The sequence below is a fragment of the Elgaria multicarinata genome, chromosome 7 (assembly GCF_023053635.1).
Source record: "Elgaria multicarinata webbii isolate HBS135686 ecotype San Diego chromosome 7, rElgMul1.1.pri, whole genome shotgun sequence".
Lineage (NCBI taxonomy): Eukaryota > Metazoa > Chordata > Lepidosauria > Squamata > Anguidae > Elgaria > Elgaria multicarinata.
In genome coordinates, this window is record NC_086177.1 from 17,029,115 (window position 1) to 17,043,737 (window position 14,623).

Here is a 14,623-nt window from a genome sequence, read left to right on the forward strand (position 1 = left end):
ACAAAAACCTATAACACAACAATCCCAGCTGCTAGTAAGAAAGAAAGCTGCCGGTAAGAATTTAAAACAAAACGACTTGAGAGGAACTGGGCATCTTGGTGGGTGCCAGAAGAGGTGCCCAGGGATTCAATGGAAGCAACCTCTGACATATTGGATAGTGTCTCAGATGAAGAACATATTCAGTGTTGCCATGCCTGAAGCAGTTGTAGAACTGTTATAAATTCAACAACAACTAATTCATTTATTTGTTTATTTACTGCATTCCTATACCACTCAACAGTCAAAGCTCTCTGGATGGGTCACAAAAATTAAAACGATAAAATACAACTTAAGTGTCAAATTTAAACCACAATATAAAACCACAACATAAAAGTACAACCAGAATAAAACTGAGCAGCAATGCAGAGATTTAAAATACAGATTTAAAACATCAAGTTAAAATAGTAAAATGTAAAAATACTGAGAAAATAAAAAGGTCTTCACCTGGTGTCAGAAAGAGTATAATGTACTGTAGGTGTCATGGGATAGGATCAGAGAATATGAGGGATTGTATAGCTTGAACTAGGAGCACTTTAAGTCAGGCTTGGGGTGGTGGTGTAGGATGGGACAAAATGGTGAGAGTAAGAGAGTGAGGAATGTGTTAATAGTCATGTGGACACCATCTACTAAGGTTCCATGAGCCTAGCAAAGCCACCACCCTCATACTAAAGGACCTGCGACAGTTGTGCTGGTTGGAGCAAGGAAGGGCCATAGCTCAGTGACAGAACACCTGCAGAAGGTCTTGGGTTTGATCCTCAACAGCTCCAGCTAGGGCAGGAAAAAATAAGCCTGAAACCCCCAGGAGAGCTGTTGGCAATCTGCGTTGACAATACTGGGCTAGATGGACCAATGGCCTGACTCAATATAAGGCAGCTTCTTATTTATGACCAGGAATTGCTATCAGAAACTACACTGAAAGGTATGGTTGCTGGTTAACCAAGATTTTCCCCTGACTGAGGAAAGAGCATTTAATTGCTCCAGACATCATGGTCCTCCAGACAACATGACTGTCTGGGAAATCACTCAGTGTGCAACATTCTCAATTGTGGAAGGGGGAACAAAACTCTCCTTTGGGTCCAATACACCTAGCAATGAAGGTGGAAGACAGGAAATTCCAGTTTGGAAGCTCGTTCAGATGCTCAATTACTATACAATTTTGTTTTCCTGAATATACATTACTTTCTTCAAAAGTGGGATGTTAAGCTATCCAGAAACACCCCAAATGATTGTTCATGCTTACCAAGAATGGACCATAAGGGATGAGTTCCAGAAAGTTTCGACAAAGAATGAAAGAAGAATTAGGGGACTTGGACTAATTCTGTTAGTGTTCTGCTACTCAATCTAGAATCATCAGCTTCTTTTTTTAAAGGCTTGCTTCATATGAAGTTAGTAATTTGAAAGGTGCTAAACTGATAAGTCTAGACACTGCTGCCTTGCAGACACAGTGAAAGTATAGCAAAGGGAACATTACAGCATTTCCTTGACAGTATATGCCATCCATGCATGGCAAGTTCCCTAAATGGATGAATATAGCTCCCATGACCTTGTAACATGGATGCTTAAGGTGCCTCAAAATGTAGGCCCTGCCTCTCAGACCATCTTATCTGAGGCTACATCTGTACTACATTAATGGTTCGTAATATCAACACTTTTACCATCTGAATTGTAATAGTAACATTTTTGGGGAGTTTTTTCTTGGTGTGTGTGTAACAGTGGGCAGTATCCAACGGTGTCATTCCGCAAACTCAAATAGTGCTAATGGAGTGCCACTGAATCCTTCTGTTGAACAGGCAGTTGAGCATTATGCTTGTGCAGCCCATTGTGCAACCACTTCTACAACAGCTTGTACGACCGGTTGCACAATCACAATGCACAACCACTGGCACAACAGGGTGTGCAACCGCCTGTGTAACCATACTTTTGTAAACTTAACTTTAATTCAATTCTCATCTTGCACATAGTTCAAAACCGTGTTTTCATTAGTGCAACTTCATTTGCGCTAGCGAAATGATACGGTTGGATGCTGCCCAGTGTGAGGATAGTCTACAGTTGAGATGATTTTTTTTAGCTCTTTTAATTTCGGTAGATGAGAATCAATCGACACCTCGCCCCCTTCCAATTACAGGGGTCATGGTGATGGTGTGCATCATTCTAATAACAATGTAGAGCTCTTAGCTATGAAAGTAAATGGAACCTCTATATTCAGTGGCTATATATTTCTCAGCATCAGATTCCAGGGACAAGGTTCTTACCGCATTACACAAAGAAAACTGAAATATTACCAGAAGTATAATATAAACTTGCATATGTATGTGTGTTTCTCTTTGTCTATATATATATATATATATATATATATATATATATATATATATATATTTCCCTCTCTCTCTCTCTCTCTCTCTCTCCTCCTCCTCCTCCTCCTCCTCCTCCTCCTCCTCCATCATCTACTCCTCCTTCTTCCACAGCACATCAATGGCCACAGCCATCTCCCATGTACGAATGGTTCCTAAAATAATGGGGGTTGGGAAGGAAGCATGCAAAAGACACATATACATTACAAGTGCATCAAAATATACAGAACAAGCGATATTTTAACGATGGAACAATTACATTGAGAGACTGAGCATATACAACAAATATAATTATTTCTTTTAATGGACCAGCTAGTTGATTAAAATATAACAAGGAAGGTTTTGAACTATGTATGTTGTTTTCAAACTGACTTCCAAGGAACTCTAGGATCCTGGGAAACAGGGGGTTCCTCGGTGAAAATAACAGCAATGGCACACAAGTTTAGCTGAAAGATCGCTTATCCACCACTGTTAATCTTCCCCTGGAATGCATAGGAGTGATATTTACGTTCTAGGAGGCCACATCAGTCCATATACACAGTGACTATGAGGTCTAACAGGCCTGGCCAACATGCAGCCTAGGACCATCTTCTGAAACATGCAGAGGTTCCTCAGCAGACTTGATGATGTGGAAAAGTTGCTCCAAAGGAAGAAAAACACTAAAGTGGGTGGACTCTTCCTATTATTTAGATCTTGCTTTCCTACCTTTGCAATATGGTTGAGCTTCAGAGCAGCTGTGGAGAAGATCCACAGATATTTTGCTCACTAGTCCAATATTACTGCAGTGCCTGGGGGCAGAGGTTAAAGACTCTTTTGCTGATGCATATCAGCACGAGCTTAAAAGAGCGATGCTTTTATTTTCTGAGAACCCTGGATTCCAAAACAGCATATAACAAACTGACAAGTCACAGAAGAGATTTCAAAAGATATCACATGTCTATGAGCTAAACACATTGTTGTTTTAAGCCCTGCTGCTCTATCGGATTATCCCAACTTGGTCAGCTGCGTGTCATTTTTTCTTTCTAAAATAAAAGGATATATTACTAAGCTAGCATTCCCGTGTTTGGAAAAAAAATGAACTACAGTAGCTCTCAGTCAATATAAAAGAGCAATTTAAGCACTCATGAAACCCAAATAACCTTTCATGGCATTTTGAATTCTAATCCGGCCATTTCAATATTTTATCATTATTGTTCATTGATGGGAAATTATCAATATGCAGATAAGGCATTTTTTTTATATAAAAATGAGGATGCTCTATAGACCTGAGATAAGAGTGGGGGTGTTTCACAGCGGAAGCCCTCCAGGGGGAGGGCCTTGTAGGCTAAGCCCCGCCTCCTGGAGAAAGCCCAGAAGGCTCCATGGGCCAGATCAGGGTGCCCAGTGGACTAGATCCAGTCCATGGGCCAGAGGTTCTGCACCCATTCTCTACTTGTTTGAGGATCTTTCTGCTTCTCAATTGGATTTTAAACCAAATTTGTAGAGCATGGAAAAGTAGGCTTTCTGGTTCCCCATATTCTGGAACTCTAGGAAGGGTTGGGGGCAGCCTTTGATAGGGTCTGTTTCCTTTTGAGGAGACTTGGGGTGTTGGTAGTCTATTTACAATGTTGAGCGTGGGTAATCAGGCAAGTACCCAGATGGGTTTATTTATTTATTTATTTATTTATTTAAGGATTTTTATGCCGCCATTCAGCCAAAAAAGGCTCTCACGGCGGCTTACAAAAGTATTTCTTGACAGTCCCTGTCCACAGGCTTACAATCTAAAAGACATGACACAAAAGGAAAGGGGATTGGGAGGGAGGAGGAGGAGGGGGGAAAGGAAAGCAAACTCAGGCACTACAATCTTAGTTGAAAGTTCAGCAGTTGCGGTTGACAGCAGGAGGGAGGGGGCTCTGAGCTGGAGCTGGACCCAGGCACGGTGGAGAGGTGCCTGGCTGCTGCTTCCTCCCTCGCTGGTGGCCTCTCCATAGACAGTTCAGTTGAGTCTTTAATGAAAAAGCAGTGCCCCCCCCGAAGGAAACTATATACCTTAGCATCCCTCCTAACTCTCAAAGACATGTCTTTGCCTGTCAGCTGCAACATTCAGGTTGCAATCCTATGTATACCTGGGTCAAAGTCCCATTGAACTCAGTTGGACTTCTGAGCAGACACTGATAGAATTGTGTTGTCAGAGGCCTGTCTCCTTTGCTAGGGCCAAGTCCACCTCCGCCCGAGTAGAAGGGGTTTGACAGTAGCTAGTTGCCACCAGCCATAATATTAAAAATAAGTTCTCAGAACTTAAATTTTATGCTGCCATCATGGACCAGTTGTTGGATGCACAAGCCTCTTCCTCTAGCCCACATAAGCCTGAACATCCTGGGCAAAATGGCTGTCTTAGAACATGTGGGCATCTTCACTCTCATGATCCTGCCACCACAAACAGAGTCCTGAACCCATGGAAATACGTCCTCCACATTAGCTAAAACCTCTCAGTATCTGACTCAAAAAATGGCCCGCTGATCATCAGAGCGTTCCTTTTCTGCCCTTCGCATCGCACTAATTGCTTTCTTACATCTGTATCACATCAAATCTTGAAAACACACCTCACCCATGGTAGTTTATGGGTGCTTTATACAACATCCTCCTTCATGACCTCTTCTGTGCTTGCAACTATTTTAGCATATTTTCTCTCTCTCTCCTAACCAAGAAAGTCTGGTATATCTGTGAATGGTGGCATGAAACCCTGCATATTTCCACAATTCTGCTATACCACAGCACCATCTAGAGGTTGTATTATGGAACATATAGAAAGGTAGAGAAAGAAAACCCAAGGAAAAAAACACATCTAAAGGAGCCAATCTTAACCACACAAAGAATCCAGAAGCAGAAGCCTCAGTAAACGTGCAGGATAAAGCCTCATGTAGAAAAGCCCTAGGTCAGTGCCGCATGTATGCAAAGCCTGTGTCAGAGAATTAATCATACATACATCCTCAGTACATTTCAAGTGGTGGTAAGTCAGAAAACAGAAGCAGTATTGACAAAGGCCATTTCTGCAGCAGCCCGGTGTAGAGGGAGGGAGGGGAAAGGATCTCACAATATCCTGATCGCAAGATCCTCCCCTTAGTCCACATGCGGGCGTGACACCCTGGGAGGAAGGAGGGTGTCGCACCCACCATTTTTTTTAAAGGTGCTGAGTGCACATGCGTTCCAATTCAAACATAAGTAAAAATAAAAGCTCTGCTCCCACTCCCCCGCTTCCTCCTGGCCTGCTTCCTTCCCTCTACTCACGGGGAGGAAGGAAGAAGCTGGGATGGGCGGCCACACCCACATTTTCGGGCTGGCGTAGAAATGGCCAAAGTGAAATCTGAAGAGCTCTGGGCACCAGTAGAAAGCAATGAGCTGGGCACAGGGCTTGTGATGTGGTTCAAGATGGGATAAGGAGCTTGGATGAAAGGCAACAGGTAACGGAAAAGGGTAGCAGACTTTGCATTCTTGGACATGATGTCCCTGGATATGGCTTCACTTGTATCGCTGCATATGACTCCCCAGGTCTAAAGTTTCCTTCTCCAATCCTCATTGCTGTGTATGGCCCCATTTCTTTAGACTGGTTCACTTATACACGATCATAATTCACTGAGTTTAGCATCAAGGGATGACATGCCGTCATCTAAGGTTAATTCCTACAGACAAAACTTTCATAACAAAACGATGCAGTGCCTTTGACCGAATGTAGAACTCACACCAGGGAGACTTGGCTACATGTCTTTGCTCAGCGATCAAGCTGCATGGGCAGCCTTGAGCCAATGGCTCTCCCTAAAAGCCCTTTAAGAGGCTGTTGGGAACTTACCCTATGCACTTACCCTATGCACTGCTTGTTGGAGGATGTTTCAAATGCGAAAAATAAAATCCCTTGGTGCCAAATCAAACACAAGACTTTTCAGGGCAGAGAGTTCACATGTCCAGTTGAAAGGCCTCAAGTGCTGAGCGCTCAAGAGAGGGATGTGCAATGTGTGCAACGGTTTCCTTTTGTCCGGGCGTTGGCAACTTGTGGCACTCCAGATGTTTTGGCCCACAACTCCCATGAGCCCTAGCCAGCATAGCCATTTATGAGGGCTCATGGGAGTTGTGGGCCAAAACATCTGGAGGGCCACAAGTTGCCCACCCTCGCTTTAGTCCCTTCCTTGCCAATGAAGTCTTTCCCCACATCGTTTCCCAAATTATCCAAAACATGAGGGGAAAAAAGTGCAAATCTCAAGGGCTGCCTCTCTTCTTTACACTACATGAATCAAAACGCCACATTTTGGCTTTGCACCCTGCACTGATCATCTGCCATGTATAGAAAACACATTTGCTGCTGCAGTTGCCTTCATGTCTTCCCAGAATAATTACTGTTTTAAATTACCATTGGCAATTTTTAACTTACCCATTAGTAGTTGCTAGGGAGAAAGCAAGCGTCGGGATAATGCGCATTGGCACGGAGCTGTGAACTTTTACAATGCTAGCCTGTGCAATAATGGGGGAGACTCTTTTTTTAAAAAAGACGTGCATGTGCTGATTGGACAGGACTCAGGCAGCCCCTTGCCAACTTTGCCATGATGAACTGTGCAAAAATGCCCCAGAAAATCCCTATCTTCTGGACACTGCTGACCACTGAGCAATCTGTGCTGCGTGTGCAATTTGTTTTGTGCTCTTCTGGGCAAAGGAGTTGACACACAGAAAAGAAATGCCCTGCACACAGTTCAAATTCCCACATTTAAAAAAATATAAAAATATAAAAATAGACTAAGCCCTACATGTTATGTATTCAGTTCAATATTTAATACAAATGTGTAAACAATCATTACTTTCTAGAGAGTAAAAGGACATTATAGGCAAAAAAAAATAACTAAATCAAGAAATCATTAAGAGTGCAGTCCTAGACTTGTTGAGAGAGAGAGAGAGAGAGAGAGAGAGAGAGAGAGAGAGAGAGAGAGAGAGAGAGAGAAATCGATCTAAACATGCATAGGATTTCACCCTAAAGTAGTTTAGCTGAGTTGGTGATAACAGACATGTACAAAATGCCCAAATAAACTCCGACTAGAAGCCTGCAGTCAAAGAATTTGCTGGGGTTAGCAACTTCAGATCAATAACTGATATTCAGCCTTTTTCACATTGCCCTTGCTATCGCCTTAGGACTGCAAGATCACAACGCTGCCATGAGAATAAGAACCACAACTGGCAAAATTCCCCTGTCATGGTCTAGGCTCAAGAGCTCACACAACCCCATGCTCCTTTAGCTTTTTGGCCAACAGTCCACAGCCTGCAAACCTAACTTCCTTGACTAGTTTCATCCTGCCAATAGTACACAGTCTTCCTGTCTCTGGTCCTATGTGTAGTTTTGTCCAGAACATCTTCTTTCATCCTGCCCCTGTGTGGGATTTCATCCCTGTCAAACTGACAGCTTTTTCTCTCACACAGAAGCTGGACTTCAAATTGTTTAGCTCCCTCAGCAACAGAACATTCCATGTCATCACATCAGCTCTGGCTTAGCGTGTCATCTGAACAGGGTCAATCAGTGTCATATATTTCACCACCACATTATTGAATATATGAAGGGTTGGTGAAGCCCTGCAATTCCAGCAGTATAGTGAAAGCTTTAGCTTCTTTAAAAAAATTCCTTTGGGAAAAAACCAAACATTTAAACTGAAATCCTCATCTAAAGCCGATCACTGTGATCCAGCTAAGAAATCCATGCAGACGAACAGGTTCGCTTGAGTGTATCACTTACTGAATTCGGACCTGCTGGTATAAATTGGATACACATTCAGAGGCATATCTGAATGAAGGACCTTGTTTGCATGTAACAACAACCCATTGGTTAAACAACCCATGGGTTGTCATTCATGATCAGGTTCACTGCTTTTACACCACAACCCATGATTGGAATTCTTCATAGGCTGTTAGCCCAACAATGAACCATGGGTTTGGGTGTCACATTCAACAACCCATGAAGGAGCTAATCATGGGTTGTGGAGTAAAAGTGGAAGTAGTGGGCACATGGGAGGCAGCATGCTTACTCTCTCTTGCTCATGCATGACAACCCATGGGTTGTTTAACCAATGGTTTGTCGTTATGTGTGAACAGGCTCAAAATCTGTGTGAACACGTAGTTCATAAACATTGTATTATTAAAATAGGATGCACATTCCAATGTGTGTTTGAATGCAGAACTCAAACAAAGCTCTCTTTGTTGACTGTAAGGAAAAACCTCAAATCGATATTAATGTAATAACTTTATTAAGCCAGCCAAAAGATCGCAAAAGTTGTGCAAGTTTTTGAGACCTCCAGATCTCTTCTTCAAGTAACATGTTACAAAAAGCAGGATTGGGGTGGGGTGGGGAATGGGGAGAAAAAAATGGCCATGAAGACACAATGTCTGCATGTTCAGAGTCCCAAAAGGAAGGGGGGAATTGGGGGTCTGGAGGCAAACCTGCTTTCTGTAACATCTTGTTACATCTGAGAGGTGGTGCTAAATGGACATAATCAAAGTAGTAATGGTCAATCTATCAGGACTGATAGGAAGTGCAGGACTAGGGTTCTCCCCCCCCCTTTTACACCAGATTTAGCCCCATTGTGTCAGCAGATAAGTGAGGGGAAGTGGGAGGGATATAAAATCCCCATGGTATGGTGGTCGAATAAGTATTTGCTTTGTCATATCAGTGTTTGTAGACTGAGGTAATTTTTTCTCAGCATAGAGGAATTATGTGAGAAGGGAATTTCTCAAAAAGAAAAGAAAAAGGGGATTATCTCAGGAAATAACAAGCAGTCCACAGCTGGATTTACCCGTTCCAAGATAGCTATACTTCCTGTTCCTTTATCTCTATAGGAGCAAAGGCTGTTCTCTCAAATCGTGCTCACGTTCTTGTGCTCTGCTCTTCCCCATCTCAGTTTGCTGTAGCACAATGTCCTGCTTGTGGGTTTCCTGTGGGCAGCTGGTTGGCCACTGTGTGAATAGAATGCTAGTCTAGATTGACCCTTGGTCTGATCCAGCATGGCTCTTCTTATGTTCCTATGTAGACTGGCAAGGGTTTGGTAACATTCTCACTTGTCTCTAGAACAGCTTTCCCCGACTTGGTGCCCTCCAGATTCTGACAAGGGGATGCTGGGAGTTGTACTCCAAGACATCTGGATGGCACCAGGTTGAGGAAGGCAACCTCTGGCCTGATTTCTTCAAATCATTGTGCCTTCTCCTCCATGGGTTTGGGGGGCATTTCCTGTAGTGTCGTTCAGAAAAAAAAGTGTATGCCTTTTGACTTGCAGGGTGCCACATAATCAGTTTTAATTGACTTTAAGGCATAACCCTTTGCATGTTTACACAGGAAAAAAGTCCTACAACTTCCAGCATTCCCCAGTCAGGCACCAAAGTGAAGTGGCGTGCTTCAGACAGAACTGATGGAATAAACTGTTGGCCCTAGAGAAGATGGGGTGTTCCATTTGGCCTCCGCTCTAGGCAGCAAAATGTCTTGGGCCAGCGCTGTGTATTTGAAGTATGTGCATGTGAGAAAGGCTTTCTACAAGCTTCTCCTCAGTGCCACTCAATCTATATTTTAAAATTGAATCAGCATATTTACATGATCATAGCCTCCCCCCTGCCCTCAGAGATGTGGCAACTCCCCCCACCCCCAGCTGAAGAAGACACGCAACGTAAATGTAGTAAAAGGAAACAGTGTGTGGTAAATGGAAACATTGATGTGCACAGTTCATTTTCCCTTTTGTTGAACATTTTGCACCACGTATTTCTACTTTTCCAATTGGTAGCCCTAAGAGATGTTAGCTGACCAAGTCTGAGGATAAAAATAACAAAAGTGGAGACAACTCGCCCAGTGAGACAGGAGTGCCAGGGTTGTTGTAGGAAATGAGGTGTTGTCATGGTTATGCTGCCTGGGCTGCAGGTGTTCAGTGCTGCCTGGCTCACAAGAATTCTGATATATATGTGAGAATCAATATATATCAGAATCTCTGCACTCGATATGAGACCATTTGCATTTCCCTATGCTGGAGGTGGACAACTGGTGGTCTTCTAGGTGTTGTTGGACCGCAACTCCCATAATCCCTCACCACTGGCTATGCTGACTAGGGCTGATGGCAGTTGCAGTCTAAAAACACCCAGACAGCCACAAGTTGCTGGCCTCTGTCTCATGCAAATACGTTTTCTCAGTGCAACAGTAATTTGGGCAGTAGCTATTTCAAGTGGGGGCAAGCAAGTCTTGAGCAGGGGGTGGGTGTTGTTGTTAATTAAATTTCTTAGGCATTTTTTTCTTCTTTACAAAATGACTCATGGTAATTTACAACAGAATTAAAACATACAACATTTAAAACAGCTGCTATAACAACTATCCATTAAAATGCAACCATCCCATAAAACAACTAAAACATCAGTGACAACCACGGCATCGTGCCAAGTGTGACATCAAGTGGGCACTTGGCAATGCATTTGTGAAAGCACTGGGTAAGCAAGCACTGGGCTAGTGCTAGGCTTTCTCATCCCCCCCCTCTTCCTTTACCTTCCCCTTTTTCTCTTTGTTTCCCATTTTCCCCCCTCTTCTCCTTTAGAGCTACAAACTTAACTTGAGCAGGAGAACCCACAGCATTTGAGATCTCAAGTAAATCTGGATGACAGTTGTGATTTTGCAGATATACTGCTAATGCACTTAAGCTTGAATAACACCTGAGGCCAGAAAATACTCATTAGCATTTTTTTGATGAACTGATGATTTAATATTTTTCTTTCTCTCTCTTTCAGAACTTGGAGAAATCTAGTAGATTTACTTGAATTATAGGTATCCCTTTTCTTTAAGTATTTGTCACACTTTAGAATCAATCAACCTGTAATTCATTTGGACTGTTGCAGTGTCTTCCTTCCCTCCTTCCCTAATGAACTTGGGAGTTTTGAATTCCAGCTGAAATCTGAGCATACCCATTAACAATTCAGAACTGTCTAATGAATTGTTACATAATTTTTTGAATCTGAAACCCATATTTCTAATGAACTTTGAATGAATTATCTTGTTTTTGATTTGACCAACGCTTCAATATTACCTACTTGTTGGTCTCTTAAGAGAATACAGATAATCTCAAGTGTGCCCACAAGACAGCATAAAAGAAAGGCTGTGGAAATGGAGAATATGATTCTAAATGTAGAACATATTAAGAAAATCTTTGCTGTTGAATTTAAAAATATTTAATGAAGTTTTGAAAGTATTTGAAGATGAGGTCACTTCAAAACTAGATGAAGTCAAAACATCAGTGACAACCATAAACCATTCAACTGATGTACTAAACAGCCCGCGGCATGCCATCAAACACCTGGGAATACAGGAGTCTGTGACTGGCACCAAAAACTATAATAAAGAACCAGCAGTAAAGTTAATAAAGCAACTAAGAAAAGAATAAAAGCCTGTTGGAAGAAGAAGGTCTAAATGTATTCTGTGAAGATGCCAGGCAGACCTCCCTGGGAAGGCAATCCATAGGTTTGGAGCTCTACAGAGAAGGCTCTCTCCCATTGTCCCATTGTCGGTGGTGGCACAAAGAGAAGATCCTTGCCATTGGAAAGGGACATATGGGAGATGGATGGCAGCCATGTGTCTCCTAGGCACTTTCCTGAGGTGAAGCGGCTTATGGAATTGGTGGGAGAGAAAGAGGAGAGGTGTAAGGTGAAGCTAAGGACAACTGTTCTCTTCCCACAATGCAAGTGACCTGAACAAACTTCAAGATGAGGCTCTTCCAAACTAATAATTCCAAACTAATAATCTGGCAACACTGCAGGTGTGACTTATCCACCCTGATAATCAACTGCCGTCACCAGAGACTTCTTTATATTGAGGAATTTATTTGAAATATGTGGTTCTCAAAGTGGAACCAGTTACCTAGGGAGGTTGTGGGTTCTCCCACACTAGAAGCATTCAAGAGGCAGCTGGACAGCTATTTGTCAGGTATGCTTTATGGTGGATTCCTGCATTGAGCAGGGTGTTGGACTCGATGGCCTTATAGGTCCCTTCCAACTCTACTATTCTATGATTCTATGGTTTGCTAGCTCCCTAGGACATGCTTTATGCTTCTTGGTGATTTCTTCCAGCCAGCTGGCCTCACCACACTCACTAAAGAACATGTAAACTGGGTGTCCAGGCATTCTCTCTGAGCGTTATGTGTGCAGTGAACCATCCATAACCACAAATCTATTTCTGTATTTTAAAGAGGAATAGATTTATTAAGTAAGGGGGAAATCCCTAAATAACCAGAAGACCTTCAGAAGAAACCAACACAAATAATCTCTGGGATTAGACCAGATGGCATCTGGTCAATTTTTAAGTCAAAACAACAGAAGAGGTGCCATGCTGGATTAGACCAAGGATCCATCTAGCCCAGTACTCTGTTCACACAGTGGCCAACCAGCTGTTGACCAGGAACCCACAACCAGGACACAAATTTAATAGAATCCTCTTACCCATGTTCCCCAGCAACTGGTGTACATAGGCTTTCTGGCCCTGCTACTGGAGGTAACTCATAGCTATTAGGACTAGTTGCCATTGATAGCCTTCTCCTACCTGATTCCTTAGAGCTTGCAAGATGGTGGAGAACAAAAGCAGACTCTTCTTCAGGAGCTAGATGGAAAGTTTTGGTAGACTGGATGTAACCTCCCCCTCCTCTTTTATATTAGATCTGCCTTCCACAACCTGGTGCCCTCCAACTCCCATCATCCCCTTAAAGGTTAAGGAAGGCTGCATCACAGAATCTAGGGTGCATTTGTGTCTTACAGAGTTGAACTCGATGTACGCCATGCTGTTTAGCCTCCCTCTCTCTGAGGTTGTTGTACAGCCTGCCACACAAACCTCATGCTGTGCCCAACATAAGCGTTCCATCAACAGATGCTCGACACAAAGACAAACTGAGAGCCACACAGCTTGTCTTCACAGTAGACTGTTGTATACTTACCCTCCTGAGAGATTTCCTTCCTGGACAGACGTCATCAGCTCTGCAAGGTGTTCTTTCATCCATACTTGTACAGGAGTTGGGCAAACACAGAGGAGGAGGAGTCTTCCTTCATGAAGATGAATGTGTCCCAATTCCCTCTCACCTGTCCCACTCAACTTCCTGGAAAATGAAAGGGAAGGGAAAGAACAGAATGAATCAGGAGAGGAAGCTTGTGATTCACACCCTCAAGTTGCCATCACATCCTAGGAACATAGGAAGCTGCCTTATATGGAGCCAACCATTGGTCCATCTAGCCCAGTATTGTTGACTCTGGCAACAGCTCTCCAAGGCCAGTTTTACACCAAGTAGGATATGACACTTTGAAAACAGTTTGAGGACTGTATACAGAGTGTGTCCTGGGCCCTAACAGTTGTCACTACTCTTATAAACCGTTTTAAAGCAGTAGTGTAGGTCCTGTACAGGTTTTCAGGAAGGAGGTTTTCCAGCCCTACCCGGAGAAGCCCGGGATTGAACTATTGACATGCAAAATATCAAGATGGCAGGACAGAGGGAAGAAAAGGCAATTGGAGTGGGAAGGGATGGAAGGGATGCATGGGGCATTTGAAATGATATCCCCCCCACCCAAATGAGCATATGAAACTGCCATTGGTTCACTTATTGGTCCACAATATTGATTGGCAGTTGGTGTTTGAGGTCTCAGGCAGAGGTCTTTCTTAGCCCTGCTAGCTGCGATTCTTTTTTCAGCTGGAAATGCTGGAGATTGAACCCAAGTCCTGGGGCGCGCTCGACTGAGCTATGGGCATTCACCAAAATATTAGCTGACTTGGAAATGGTGGCTTTTAGAAATGGTGAACCTGACCACCATATACAAACATGATCAAACGACAGAACCGAAGCTGAATATGCTAAGGATTATTTGGATGATGTGTGCTGTCTTCTTGTGATTATTACTGCTATCATTGATGGTATTACACTGGTGTTATGAATCTTGCTTGCATGAACTGGTCTAGTTTGGCTATTTCTCTGCAACCTATCTACTCTAATTTGCAGTATATAAGAACTTACACACACTCACACACACACATTTCAGGCCCTGCTTTGAACTGAAGCCATTAGTGAATTAGAAAGGTTTAGCCAATTAGTTGGCTTTCAACTGATTTAATTATTAATTGTTTCAAAGTAAACACATGTTCATTTTGCTAAACCTAAATATGGGTGCCTTTTCTTTTGAGGATCCTATAAGAAATCGAGATTTGGACGTCACGCTAAGCCACCCTGGAACCA